The sequence below is a fragment of the Micropterus dolomieu genome, linkage group LG07, assembly GCF_021292245.1.
Source record: "Micropterus dolomieu isolate WLL.071019.BEF.003 ecotype Adirondacks linkage group LG07, ASM2129224v1, whole genome shotgun sequence".
In the NCBI taxonomy this organism is placed as follows: Eukaryota; Metazoa; Chordata; class Actinopteri; order Centrarchiformes; family Centrarchidae; genus Micropterus; species Micropterus dolomieu.
In genome coordinates, this window is record NC_060156.1 from 2,606,800 (window position 1) to 2,621,447 (window position 14,648).

Genomic DNA, 14,648 nt, shown 5'->3' on the forward strand with positions numbered 1-14,648 from the left:
GGAGTGAGGGCAGGCTGTGTGTCCAGTGTGCATGCATGAAAGTAACAGATTGAAGGGAAGAAATTTTCTTATATTCTTATTTAGATGTACGTAATGTTAGTAGTAAGTAAAGTGTTTTTGTACAGCACAGTCTCAGCTTTTCTCACTATTGTAACCTGGGTTCAAATGACTTCTCCAGTTTGTTAACATCAACTCTTCGGTTTAAACTTAATAAAGAAAACAATGAATAGCAAGAAAACGCCTGAATTTGAACATTCTTATTTATTAAGAATATTTTGTTGTAACACACCCCACAAAATTAAAAAACCCTAACTTTAGACAATCATAACATATCTGGTATGGAATTATTCTGGTTCAAGATGAGACCAAACTTTTCTATGGAGTTTTTAGTTTTTGTGACCACCAAAGACCAAAATGCACCCTGCAGCAGACTAGGCAAGCTTTGTTTTTTGCCTAGCCTACTGCCAGAAATGCCTATTGCTACGTCGTAACGCATAATGTAAAATGGCGACTATTCCTGAAAAGAGCAAAGTCTAAGCTTTACGATAAGCTCAGTCAATTAAAAAGGTTTTTCGAAAAGTGTGAATCACCGCAACCACGAGAGGTCCTTGAGGATACAGTCATAAATGTGCAGAGAAAATATTAGGCTGATATGGTCCAGTAATATGCAAGACTAGCTGCAGATAGACACACACACACACACACACGACCAAAGGCGTGATCGCCGGTAATTAATGTGATTAATGTTCCACGACCGATTCTACAGTACATCTATGTTATTGTGAAACTGTCTCAACACACCACATGCAAGTATTTAAAATTGTGGACTGTGAATGGCAAAATAAATCTACCGCCAACAAAGCTTTTCATTGTGTCTGTGCAAATTTAAACCCACCACAGATGGCCCCACACCCTGTTTTCGCTTTGTATTTCTCACAGGAGAAACCTCAAAAATGTATTTAAAATTAAAAATTTTAAAAAGAAAAGAAGAAGAAGAAAATAGGCAGATAGTGTCAGTTCATCCTTCACATCATGTATGGAGGACATCAAATCAATACAACAATCAAAGTGCTAAGCAGCAAAGAACTAATGCATCAGACATCCCCTGGAGACAGTGGAGGCTGAAGGGAGTGTCCTGCCAGAGCCCTTTGGTGCCTCTGATAGGTCAAATCACTGGGACGGCTGCTTCCCCTGGCTCAGATTGGTGCTGGCATGGTAAGCGCTCTGGCTACTGCTCTGTGGTCTCATATTTCTCTGTGCCAAGGCTCCATTACTCCCTAATTACCAGCGGGATGAAGGGACAGGATACGTTTAATGATCTGAGCTACCTATCTACACTATGCCGAGGCAGTCAGATGGGATACATAAAAGGACTATTTTCGATTGAGTGAGCAGTAAAAGCCTTGTTTTCACTGGCCATTTTGTTCATTATTTAAGGTGTTCTAAATTTTAATTTCAACATCTCTAACACCCTCCCCTCCTTTGCTTGCTCTGGTGAGCGCTGTTGATCAGTGGAAGACCCTGGATTTTATTTATAGTTCTAATGTAATCCTCCCAGATGAGGCAGACGTTACAGTAAAGTGGCATCTTCTAAACCTGGTTTTGCTTTGTGCAAGCTCCAATGGTGCAAATAACTCAAAAACTCTTTCATGTCAGCTTTGAAGTCAGCTGGGGTTGAGGGACACAGGAGGAGGGCGACCCCAGCCCAGGTGCTAGAGGCACTATGTGAACAGGTTGCTATGTTATTGCTCTGCTAGCTGCCCTCATGCCCAGCCCGCTCTCATCCCACATGGTACACTTCAGCATCCGTATGAGACTCCCTCGGCTCTAAAGTAACTCCAATGTCACCCATCCGTGTCAGGTGACGTAGCATACACAAGCAAAAGTTACACAACGTTACATATGTTACATTATGACATGGATAAAGGCGGCAGCTAAATGACTAATTATTACTTATTTTGGTGTCAGAACTTACTACGTATTAGCCCTCTTTCACTTGTTCCCTGCCAGAGTGTCTACTGTCTTCAGCCTTGCTAACCAGCAGGCCTTTGTTTCCTGTATTTTGGATTCACACCTGCAAGGTTCCTCTGAAACGTGACAGTGTTAAACAAGTGGTTTGGTCTACAGTAACTTTTTTCAGGAGCATAGCTACAGCTGAAAACATGGAGGTCCTCTAAAACCCTTCTATAGTTAAGACTGCATCGATAGCCGTGTTTCCATCAACGTTTTTAATGCGCATTTTAAAGCATCGCATTAGACTATGTTGAGTGAACGGCAAAATTCGGGAAAAAAAACGTCAATTTCGCAAAACGTTTTCAGGCTCGCTTGAGGTGGTTTTTGCCTTTGTCGAAAAAGAGTAAATGGAAGATGGAAACACTTTTAACCAAATAAGTCTGATCAGCTGTTTCTGCTGTCGGCGTCTTTGTTGTGCAGAGTTCTGCGTGCCTGCAGAGAATTTCATGCACCTCGTGGCTGTTAACGCTCATTTGTGCTGAGGAAAGAGGTGGATGCGAATCTGGGCAGGTAGCCTTCATCATCTGTTCTGCCGAATTATGCATTCACCTCTTAAAGGTCCTTTTCAGAAACTTTGCTCTGCACACTGATCAAACGGGGTTATCACCGCATATTTTTGCTGAATCTCAGTGAATGTTACTTCTACTGAGTGTAATAAAATATAAACGACTCTAAACGTTCATAATATATACACTTCGAATAATTTTTTTACCATGACGAAACCCACAAAGGATATTATAGCGTTTTAATGCATTATCTGGAGGTGCATGCATTTCTCGGCAGGCATGCAAAACTCGGCATAACACCGGATATTCCCATAATGTGCGGAGACATGGCTGGTAGCAGTTTGCCCGCTTCAAACACATTTCTGAGGACCTCTCTCCATTTTTCTAAGATCATTGGCCATCATTGGCCATCAGGTTCATGCGACTGGTTTTGTTTCTGGTTTGGAACCAATACGTCTTGTTTATTACAGCTATGTGTAACGTCAACTACTGATGTAACTACGCTCGCCGTAGCCTGGTTTATTCGCTCCAAACCAGCTGATGGAAACTATTTTGCAGTTTATTTTTATTTTTTCCGACATTTCAGAAGTCCGCTTAAAATACGCATGACAATTAGATGGAAACATGGCCATTGTCACCAGTTTAAAACCTAGTCACTAGTTTGAGCTAGTATATCCAATGTTTTCTGCATATTGATTCGTAACAGTATCAATACCACTTACTTTTTTTAACACAACGCCATGGGCTATCAATGCATCTTGTTTTTGGTGTGCTGTAATAATTACTTGATTAAGCAATGAAGAAAAAAAAAAGAAAGTGAATGTAAAATGAATTTTACCCTTTTTAATAGTAAACTGAATGCCTTTGTGCTTTGGACTATTGGTTGGACAAAACAAGGCACTGGATGGACATTTTCTGACATTTTATAACCCAAATAATTAAACAATGAAGTGAGAAAAATCTAACAAATAATCAGCAGTCAACAGCGTGGCTCCTTTGACATGTTGTATAAACCCACTGGAGCACAAAGGATTTATATAATCCATTTTCAGTCACCTATGTTGCCAACGTGGAGATGGAAATCTCCTAATATTAGTATTGTTTTAATGAATCCTGGATAAGAGCTCTCATCTCATCTCAGTCAGTGTTTGCACTGTGGGTTACCGTCTGCATTATATCAAACACGTATATTTGCTGCATGACAAATCAACTACTCTTTTGCTGGTTTGGCCACTTCTAATATATTATGAGGAGGGGAGGCTTCAGTTATAACAGCCTGATCATCTGAACCAAACTGCGGTTCAGTTAAAAACATGCTGTCCAACCTCATCTCATGAACTGCCAAACTTCTACTGCACCATTAATATTTTATATTTAATGGAATGCCGAGCCAGAGAGATGCATTAAAATATTTATCAGCTGCTGACTAATCTGGAGGAGGGTGCGTGTGTCTTTTATGCGTTTGCCTTGTTTGTCAGGATGAAATGCCCTCGCATTGGTGATCAGGAAAACCCTCTGGAGTTAGAGCATATTTAGGTTAGAGCTCAACGTGGCTTTGGATTACTGTTTTTTAGTTGTCTATAATTATTATTACGGTTGGGGATTGTAATTAGGCTCGAGTTTAAAGTAACCATCAATATAAACAATTTGATTAATGTTAGAGTAAGTATTGCTTACTGAAACTTGTTATATGAAAACAAACACCAAACAAAACCTAATTCCATCCATTGTCAAACGCTTATCCTAAGTACAGGGTTGCGGTGGCTGGCCAATCCGGCCGAAAGGGGGGGGGGTAAACCCTGGACAGGTCGCCAGTCCATCGCGAAGCAGGAGCACCCAGAGAGAACCCACGCAGAAACGGGGAGATCATGCAAACTCCGCACAAAAAGGCCGGGACAACCGGGGTTCAAACTAACGACCTTCTTGGTGGGAGGTAACCACTGCATCACCGCACCACCCTGAAGTGCCAATACGGGTGCTACTACAATATATTGCTGAAAATCCAGTATAATCAGTAGGGTTGGGTATCGTTTAAAATTTTACGATACCAGTACCAAAACCAGCACCCTTAAAGTCATACAGATACCAGTAGAGTACTTTATTCGATAACTTGCATGAAATGCTACCTGTTGAAGCCACAGTAGTGGATTTTTAGCCTATTAATATTTTTATTATGGACAAGCAAGGTTATCTATTTTATTTTTTCTTGTTTCAAATAACTGTTGCATAAAAGTATTGGGAAGCTGTATCGCTCCTCATCCTAATTAGGTCGTCCTCACGGGTAAGATTATACAGGGAAAGACTACAGCTTGGGAGTTTTTTTATATTTGAATGAGAGAGGAGGAGAGAAATAGTTTAGTGACCAAATAAGTTGTGGAAAACAAATTTGAGGTAATTTTTAAATTTTGGTGAAAGTAAAAAACGGAAAATTATTCTGTTAACTTTTGATCAATAAACTGAATTGAAAGATCTCTGCAAGTGTTTTTTCCTTTAGTGGTGAGTCACAAACCTCCAAAAACGACAGTCACAGGTATAAAACGAGTAAGGAGTTTGTTTAAACAAGTCACTAAACAAAAGACTCACAAGCAGAGTAAAGAGAGGCTGCACGTCCAGCCCATCAAACCGACTACACCTGAAGCAGCTGATTGATCAGTGACAAGTGATGTGAACAGCAAATAAAAAAGTGTCACATGATCGCAGAAGATGGAACCAACAGAAAGCCGAGCTTGTGGTGAGAAACTGGCAACAACACGCCTGAGACACAGCCAAAGGTGAGCGGCTGTTAAAATCAGCATGGACTGAGTACTTTTTTATACAGTTTATGGTGCAGACACATAAGGAAAAATAAAAGCCGTGCTCTTCTTTCGGTGTGTTGCTTGCGTGTTTGGCTGCAAGCAAAACAAAAAGTAACTTTTGCCATAATCGGGTTACAAAAAGTATCGATTGAAGCTCCGGTTTGACTGGAGACGTTTCGATTCTACTGGACACTGGGCTGTTTCGGTCGGTACCATAAAAGGTAGTAGCGATACCCATCTTTAGTGACAAGTCACCTTTTAATGATTGATAAAGTGTTGTAATCCTTCTGTATGTTGCACTACATTTTTAAGTAGGCTATATATTCAGCTGTAAACTGACGGGGACAAAATGCTGGAGGCAATAATTGAAGATGAAAATCAAACATAAGACACAGTTTACTCAGGGACCCAGCAACACTTATTTTGATCACTTGCCGTTGGAAATGTTTTCTCGGTTCAAAGTGACTGATATCTATTTTACATAAATAGTTGTGCTCATTTTGCATTTACTGAAATACGGTCGAAACACATTAAGGCTATATGCAGCTAATATTTAAAAACTCACTTTTAAACTACATTTGGTCCAATATTATAATTATGATGACGTTCCATCAGAGCCACTAATCACAGCATTACAGTTTCATACAGATAAGTTTGATAAAAACAGTGATCGCTGCAGAAATGTAGCCCACAGTAAATGTTTTAGTGCAAATGTTTCCAACCTGGCAGGTGCCACAGTGTTATAAAGGACAAAGTAGCCTATAGCTTTTTACCTCGAGTTTACGGGTTAATATAGTTAACTTGTGTCCTGCTAACAGATTGATCATAAACATGTGATGTTAAAGATCTTGCTGTGGTAGTGCAGTATCTCCTCTTCATCTCGTGTGTTTTCACACGTTTTTCCCTTGCCGGTGTTTCCTGTCATGTTGTCGGTGTGTGTTTGTCTGGGGCGTGGCTGCACTCTCTGGCTCCTGCTGCCAAGCTCCACCTGTGCACCTGATCCTCATTCCACTGATTAAGCTCCTGCAGTGTATCAACCAATCATTCTTCCCCAGATGGTCAATTAATCACGTGTGGTATTTGTGCAACGGCCAACTAAAAACTCTTTGTTTCGCCTTTGTGCATGCTTTGGTCTTATTGTGTGTTTTCCCTGTGCCTAGGCTCACTACCCCCCTGGAGACTCTGCTTGACACCACACGCAGCTCAGACTCAAACTGGAAGATTGCCCAATCCCCTGCCAGCCACTCTGCTCTGTCAAATCCTTTGTCAGCACGTTCTATTAAAAGTAATTGGTACTCCTTTGAGTCTGTTTTTGAGTCCAGTATCTCAGCATTATGACAGTTTGGGTAACAAACTAATGTCTAACCAGGATTTTGATGTTTCTAAAAACATGAATGCGTTCTGTATGTGCTTTGATTTGTTTGTTGAAGTAAACATAAGAAGCAGGTTAGCTTCACAGCATAAGTTGCTGTAGTCTCTGAAACAGAAAACCCAGACCGTGTCCAATGTAACCTTTTTCCCCCACTGGCCCTCAGGGTCAGTAGATCAGGGTTTTACTGGTCCCTTGCATATTTTTACTGGACCGGGGAAGAAAACATTGTTAACTTTATTTATCCTTTATACATTGTAATGATTCATTCAAACAACTGATTCATTTTACTTTCTTCTTGTAATTGTAAATGCTTGTATAGCGCCTTTCTAGTCTTTGACCACTCAAAGCGCTTTTACACTACATCTGCATTCACCAGTCATACACATTCATACACTGGCGGAACAGCTGCAATTCGGAGTTCAGTATCTTGCCCAAGGACACTTCGACATACAGCCTGGGGGAGCCAGGATTGAACCGCTGACCTTTACGATTAACGGCCAACCCGCTCTAACTCCTCAGCCGCCCATAACTTCTGCGTGGCTCTATGCAGGTGCAGCAACATGACGCCCAGAGCGCGACAACAGCAGCTACGCATGTTAAAGCATTATTTGATTCTAGTCAGCTAAATGAACGGCCAAAATTTCATTTTCTGATAATGAAAATATGCCCAAAATCGGCCGACAATTTATCGGATCGATAATGAAGGTGCATCCCTAATAAATATTACATAAAAATTTTAATGTTAATGCTTTTTGCCCAGCTCTGTCGCACAACAACTCCAGATACCAACATCTGTAGAACATTGTCAGGGAATTAAAGTGTCATTGTCGTTTCTAATGCTCGCTATAATCATTATTTTTTTTAACAATAATGGATTAAGTAAGTGTGTAAAGGGCAAAGAGTCGATTGTAGTGCTGAACAGATGTATAATTCTCACCAGAGTTAGCAGTTACCCTCAGTTCCACAGAGGTTTACAGCAACTTTCAGCTACTTGTTTTTGACAGCCTGCACATTCAGGCTACGTTCAGACTGCAGGCCACTGTCACCAAAATCCAATACAGATGGGATCTTTTTAAATGCAACCTCAGTCTGGACACTCAGGTGGATGAATGAAATACGGGAGTCTCCCGTGAGCTAACCGGAGCTAACATTGTTTACTTCTGTAGCCTACAACAGCGTGCTGCGTGTGAAGTTGTGTTATTCTTCTGCGCTTCACTTTCAGGCCGCGGATAGTTGACACTGGTGTCTGGTATGGGCCACATTTAAGCAATATTGTGAACTGTCAAATAAAAAAAAATTGGAATTGAGCATCAAGGCCTGCAGTCTGAACGTAGACTCTCATAGCTTTGCTATCTGCTGCAGCAGGAAACTGAAAACCCACTGTACACTCCCTGCTCAGCACCAAGAAGTAGCCATAAAGTCAGTGACAAGCATGTCAACATAATGGAGCATTTAGCAGCTAAAGAGCCAGATATTTCCCTCAGGAGTTGGACCAAAACAGAGCTAAGAAGAGAGTGGTTATCTGTCTTTATCAGGGGGCCAGAGACACAACTGAATGAATGCTAATGTTGCTCTGTTTCTGCTGGATGTGCTACAGGCTACTGTTAGCCATGTACATGTTAGCCATATCAACTTAAAATAATGTGTTCACAGCTGGTGTTCACTGCCACAAAGAGGCAGGTGACTGCACTCAACAGTAACATACCAAGTATGTTGCGCAAGATAACACGCAGAAGAGGATGTTACAGTTAGGTAGATAGTACTGGGGAGACACATGCTTTACTGCTCAGCTCACTCATTAAAATTCAGGCTGATACAAATATGCATATTGGTTTGTTTGCCTCTGCAGATTACTCTGCTTTCAGTTGCTTCCTGCTCTTTTTACGTAGCAGTGTTTATAACCGCTTCCCACTCCCTTCATCTCGGCCTCTTTGATTGAAGGAGCTGGCACACTTCCCAGACAAACACACCAAAACTAACATAAATATCAGCATCAGTGTTTTGCTTTTCTTTTCTCTGTGCAGCTGATGTTTATGAGAAATTATTTTAAAATGTTTTCCTTATTACTGAGTGTGATGATTTTTAAATGAAAGGTATGGAAGTTTCTCTTTAAATATGGTCCAATCATTACATGCACTACAACATCTAACACAGTTATTTCTGTTACCTCCTCTACACTTAAAATATGCCAATATCAAGCAGCAGCAACAGTAAGGAGCAGCCAGATTTCACAGACCTCTGAAGCTACAAACCTTTAATGTAATAATTCCACTATTAAACAAGTCAAGCAAGTCTTCAGACACACAGTATATTTTATTCTTGTTTTCTGTTTGTTTTTTAATGTCATTTGAACCACTGGAACAGCTTTATATTTGATTTGGTATCGAATGTGAACGTGGTTCCTCTGAACCGCATCAGCCTCATCATTTTATACACTGCCTGATATATCTGGTATACTCAAGCTCAAAGCAATCCAACTTGTGAAAACAAACTAATTGACAAAACGCAAGCAAATAAAGAAGATACACATGTAAATCAGTGGAGTAACATGAATCCATTGGCAGGATGCATGTTTTTTTTATACATGCGTGCGTTACCGTATATAAAAAAAACATTGCTTCACGGTACAAAGTGGCCAAAAACTCCACAGGGGACCTTTTTCCAGTAAGTTACTAAGCTTCATTGATCACCGTAGTTTTCAGTAATCTTGTGATGACCAAAAACCAAAAACACCAAGAGGATCTCTTAAAGCTGGTGATGTTTCTGTGGCAACCAAGACTCAGCAGAGCCAGAGGAGCTTGCATTCATATGTACCGTACACACATACCCTCATACCAAACCACTTAAAAAAAAAACAAAGACAGAAAACTATTGGTCGTAGTGGTAGTAGTTCGGAGTGGCATTAATCAGCTTTAGGAGGTAACAGTGCAAAAAGGTGTGTGGGTGTGTGTGTGTGTGTGTGTGTGTGTGTGTGTGTGTGTGTGTGTGTGTGTGTTTTAAGTACAGAGTGCACAAGTAACTGAGGGTAGGAAATTGAAGGGTCTACTTATGTTGCCAAGCATTCAGCCTATTATTTCCTTCAAACCAGTGTCCCAATATGCTATGCACACTGTGGACAACATGGTTCCTGCTGCTCATGATGACACATCACCTACTTAGATAGCAGAGCTATTTCTCCCTGAGAACACGGGCTAATCTGTTTCACTTGAACAGCTAGACAGAATTCTGCATATGCAGGACGTGAGCTTTTTCCACAGACCCATATGTGACTCATCCCTGTGTTGAGACGTTGGAGGGAAAATTCAGTCTTGAAGACATGTCAGTTCTCCTTTCACTCCAAACATTCATTAAACAGTTTTGTGAGGGAAGTATATTCCTAGTTACAGGGATGACCAACATTAAAAAAGCACCAATTTATGGGAATATCAATTCATTTTAATAAAGTCTCTGCAATTACTGGATTCACCCCTGGGGCAAAGTACATTTGCAAGAATCCTTTGTGATGAGTTTGACTTTGGTGAAGTCTGACATGCATATCTGCTCAACCCACCAATAGCAAACCATCTCGACTGCAGAGAAAGTGATCGTAGCTTTGAAAGAGATACAGAAAGAAATGGAACCATTTAATAAGAATTGCTAAGAAATGTACTTGGTTTGAAACAGCAAGGTTTAACAAAGCCTCCAATAATTCATACATGTAAAGTCACTAACTAGCTCTTAAATTAGAACAAACATGTTTTGCCTCTTCACAATTATGTGGTGAATGTAAAACACAAACATCCATTTGAAATTTCTTTGTTTTTAATCGCCTAAGGTGACCAAATTTCTGAAATGAATAATCTGTCAAACTCTTCTGAAAGTCATTTTGAGGCAGAAACTAGCTTTCAGTCAATATGTAGAGAATAAAAGGTCTGTAGAGGACAGCGGCTGGGTCTGGATCCAGACCACGGCCCGCCTATAAGTGACCTCTGCTCTATGATTAACACACAGTTAAAAACGGGGACAGCTCCAGACGGGGACAGGCCACCAAAACCGGGGGCGTCTGGTCACCCTATAATATCCTGGCAGGGCGTATAAATAGCACGCCACTTTCAAGGATATTTTGCGTGCCATGTGAATGCATTTTAAGCTTTTTGCTTGTGATTTAACACTGTTTACTTCCCATAGACCACAGCAATACAAAGGAGGTTAACCCTATCTGCTAGCACATCAGCCGTGAGGCGAAGCTGTAGGGTTAACTAGGCACACACCCTGTGGTGGTTAGGCTTTCAGGGGCTGTCAACGCCTTTAATACTAACATAGTTACGTAGCAAGCTGGCTAGCTAACGTAGCTAACGCTATTTGTGTTAGCTACGCTACTCAAAACATCATGGTTTGGGATACAATGACAACGTGACTTTTCATAGCTTACATAACTTGCGAGACCAACACATTCTCACTCCCGACTTCTCACATATTGACATATTGACGCTTTCAACGCCCTGGGTACCCCTTTTGCGTTATTTTTAGATGTGATTTAAGGCACTGCGATCAAGTTAGTAACGCTTAGCAACAACAAATATGCAAAAACCGGTAAAGTTAGCAACAATACAAATGCAACGTCAGGTTAGACTTTCAAAATATAACGCTAGTGTTTCAAAACATCGCCATTTTGAAACGTTGCAATTTGGTTAGGTTTAGGCACAAAAAGTACTTGGTTGGGTTAAGGCAACAAAACTACTTGGTTACGATTAGAAAAAGATCATGGTTTGGGTTAAAATAATTACGTAGGTGTTAGGATTTGGTTTTGTGCTGTTGTTTTTCCTGTGTTCATTTGATATTGTCATGGTTTGGAGTTTTGTAGTTTATTATTTTGTTCATTCGCTTTAAGTTTTCTTAGTATCTGTCTAGTCTCATTTTCTAGTTATGTCCTGCATTTTTATCCGTGTCTTAGTGTATACTCCTGGTCCGTGTACTTTGATATTATTTTTTCCATGTTGCCCTGCGTTCTGTTTAATCTTAGTTCAATCTGTTTTCCCTCTTAGTTGTAGTTTGGGTATATTAGTGATCTGTCTGCTTATGTTCTGGTTCAGTCACTTATTCTCTGTTTCTTCCTGGTTATCATTAGTTTCCCTATGGCCTTATTGGCGTCTATCTGTTTTCCCCTGCTGTCTGTCACCTGTGTTACTCCTGCCCTGCTCGTTAGTCCCTGGTGTGTGTCCAGTTCTCTACTGAGCTTCCTTCTATAACTCAATAAACTCCCCACTGGAAGGGTTTCAGGACAAGTACGGCGGATACAACTCGAGTCTCATTATGGGCTTTATTGTGCACACATACACAATAATCATCCACAAACTAGGTAGCCTGAATGCTACCGCTACGATAGCCTGTTAGTTAGTCCAGTTAGTTTTGTTAGGTTGTAAACTGGCAAGGCGTACCAGTCCTGAACATCAACTAAATGAAAATGAAACCTAAAGGTGAAACGCATGCGCACTGTACCTAATTAAGCATACACAGAAAATATAGTCTGGAGACTAGGAATAATAAACAAACCTTTAACCTAGCAAGAAGATAACATATATGGCTTCGTTTGGAATAAGTCGGTAAATGTACACACTGTCATGTGGATACGCTCCGTCTTCTGTTGTCTGCATTGCTCGTCTTGTCACCTTGTTTCCTTTGGATTTCTGTTGGGATTATCTTGTTTTTTGGACTCTGCTACCAGCCACTCTGTCAGTAAGTGTGCTCGCCTTTTGTTTGTTTTACCCTCAATAAACCCCCGTTGAACTGTACCTCCTCTGCCTTGCGTCCTGCGTTTGGGTCCTCCAACCTGCCTTACCAGCACTTACCGTAACAGTAGATCAGTTAACATGTAAGTTAACTTACGTCACTTGCCTAACTTAAATAAAAATATTTAATGTTGACTATTTATTTCACACAGGACGCAACCCCCAGTCTCCAGGTTCAAAGTCAGGGTTCTGGCCCTCCATCCAATCCAACCACCTCCTTACTCAGTCTTTTCTGTTAAATCATATTACCATCAAAAACTGACGGTACTGGGCTTCCCCCACTGCGTTGACCTATGAAGCTATAGGGATCCCCAGTACATTACAAACTGACGCCGATGCGTCTCAACCATGTGTCCATATGTGACGAGTCGGGGAGTGAGAACCATAGACTGTATATTAGAAATGGACATAGTCATCGTGACATCACCCGTTGGTTTGTGGACGTCGTTTTGAAGCCTCGAGTTTGGCCGATAGCTAACGATAGAGCTAACAGCTGTGTATGGAGCTAGCTAGCTAGCTTGCTTAGCTAAGTGCAACTGTAACTCACGTTAACTGTCATTTTAACAGGGCTGATAATTTTATTACAGCCAGATCTAGCTTAGAAAATACAAGATTTAGGAATCAGGAATCATTTTGTTGTATATGTATATTTTGGCTGGGTATGAAGTACTTTTTAGGCACTGACCGAATTGCCTCAATACCATTGAGTATCAAAAAATGCCTTGTCTTTCGGTACCAAAGTTCGATTCCTAAAGGTTCTTGTTAACGCCAGTGAGCCAATAAGCATGCAGCATTCTTGATGTGCCCACATTTAAAAGTAATTTTAATTGGCTGTGGTGATGTAAACACGAGTTCACGCCGGTTATGCACAGAGACGTGGCTCGTGGATGTAAAAGACGTGGAGAAAATCAAAAGTGTGGCTTGATGCAACAGTGCGCGATGCAATATTTGCGATGTAAGATAATTTCTGCCAAGAGTATCGACACGACAAACCTGGTGAAGCCCTTGACTGTACATGGAATAAATTTAAGAGCAGAAAGTTGCTCCGCCTTTGCTGCAACAAGACAGAGCCGTTGCAGTCATCGTCTCATCGCCCTGCTGCCACTGAGCTTGCTTCAACATGCCCACCGTCCGAGCAGTGTTGGGCAGTAGCGTCGCTACAAGTAGCACCGTTACTAGCTTAGTTACACTTGTAGCTTCCACACACGCTACATTTTCCCAAGAATCAGTAAGTGACGCCACCACCACACACGGACCTGTATGTGCAGCCAGCGGAAGCGCTTCCGTGTGATAGTGACATCACGTACCGATCCTTGGACTGATGTCTGTGACTTTGCTGCAGTGGATTAAAGACATGCACGGCTGAGTTTACTTTCTATTGTGATAGTTGTTAACTGGCCACCTCTTCATCAAGTGAGGAGGAAACTTTGATATGTAGTGGCAGAAATTTGTTTCCATGAGATGAGAGATTTCTCTCTCTTTCTTTCAGGCCTATTGCCATGAATGTTTAGGTCGCAATGTTGCCAGAGCACAAATTCACATATAAACAATAAAAAATATAATTAATAAACAATGAAATGACAAACTAAAGAGAGGAATAAAAACAACAAAAACACAATATAGGACTATGTTACATTGAAAATATGTCTTGGTTTTGACAAGCAGTAGCATTCAAAGGAACAATTATTAAAATAAACTATTAATGATAATAATGTGATAATTAAGTTACTTTATACAAACAACGATGGTTCTCCGTTTGAGAGTAAAATTGGTATCGAAAAAAGTATCGTTCAGGAACCGGTATCGAAGTCGAGGTATCGTATCGATATCGAAAATCTTACCCAAAACGATACCCAGCCCTAACAAATGCTACCTCATCCACTAGAATTTCTCACTGGCCTGTCAGCTATTATATAAACAAGCTATTTGGCAGTTGATTGCTGTGAAAATGTAAAATTAGTTGTAATTTATTATAGATTTTGCAGCGACAAAATGAGGTAACAGACGCAGAGCAAATTTTCTCATAGCTATGTATCTGTCAAACAAGCTTATTTCACTTCACTTCTCAAGTTTCCAGCCGCAGTGCCAGCATCTATGTCATTACTAAAAAGTCCAACTACTACAGCTATAAAGACTCTTACTGAGCATGCCTCCATTTTACAAGCTGGCATAGTAACATCTGCTACAAACCCAT

The 14,648-nt window shown here is 40.7% G+C and overlaps 1 protein-coding gene and 1 long non-coding RNA gene across 2 annotated transcripts in view; one reads left to right on the plus strand and one right to left on the minus strand.

The window, feature by feature from the left end:
- The window catches only part of slc4a3 (solute carrier family 4 member 3), a 66,854-nt gene that overhangs the window by 40,528 nt on the left and 11,678 nt on the right, over nt 1-14,648 (minus strand). The gene's annotated exons all lie outside the window — the stretch shown is intronic.
- On the plus strand, nt 5,259-6,613 carry LOC123973790. Its single transcript, XR_006825701.1, has 2 exons — nt 5,259-5,535; nt 6,475-6,613. It is a non-coding gene; the product is annotated as an uncharacterized LOC123973790 (long non-coding RNA).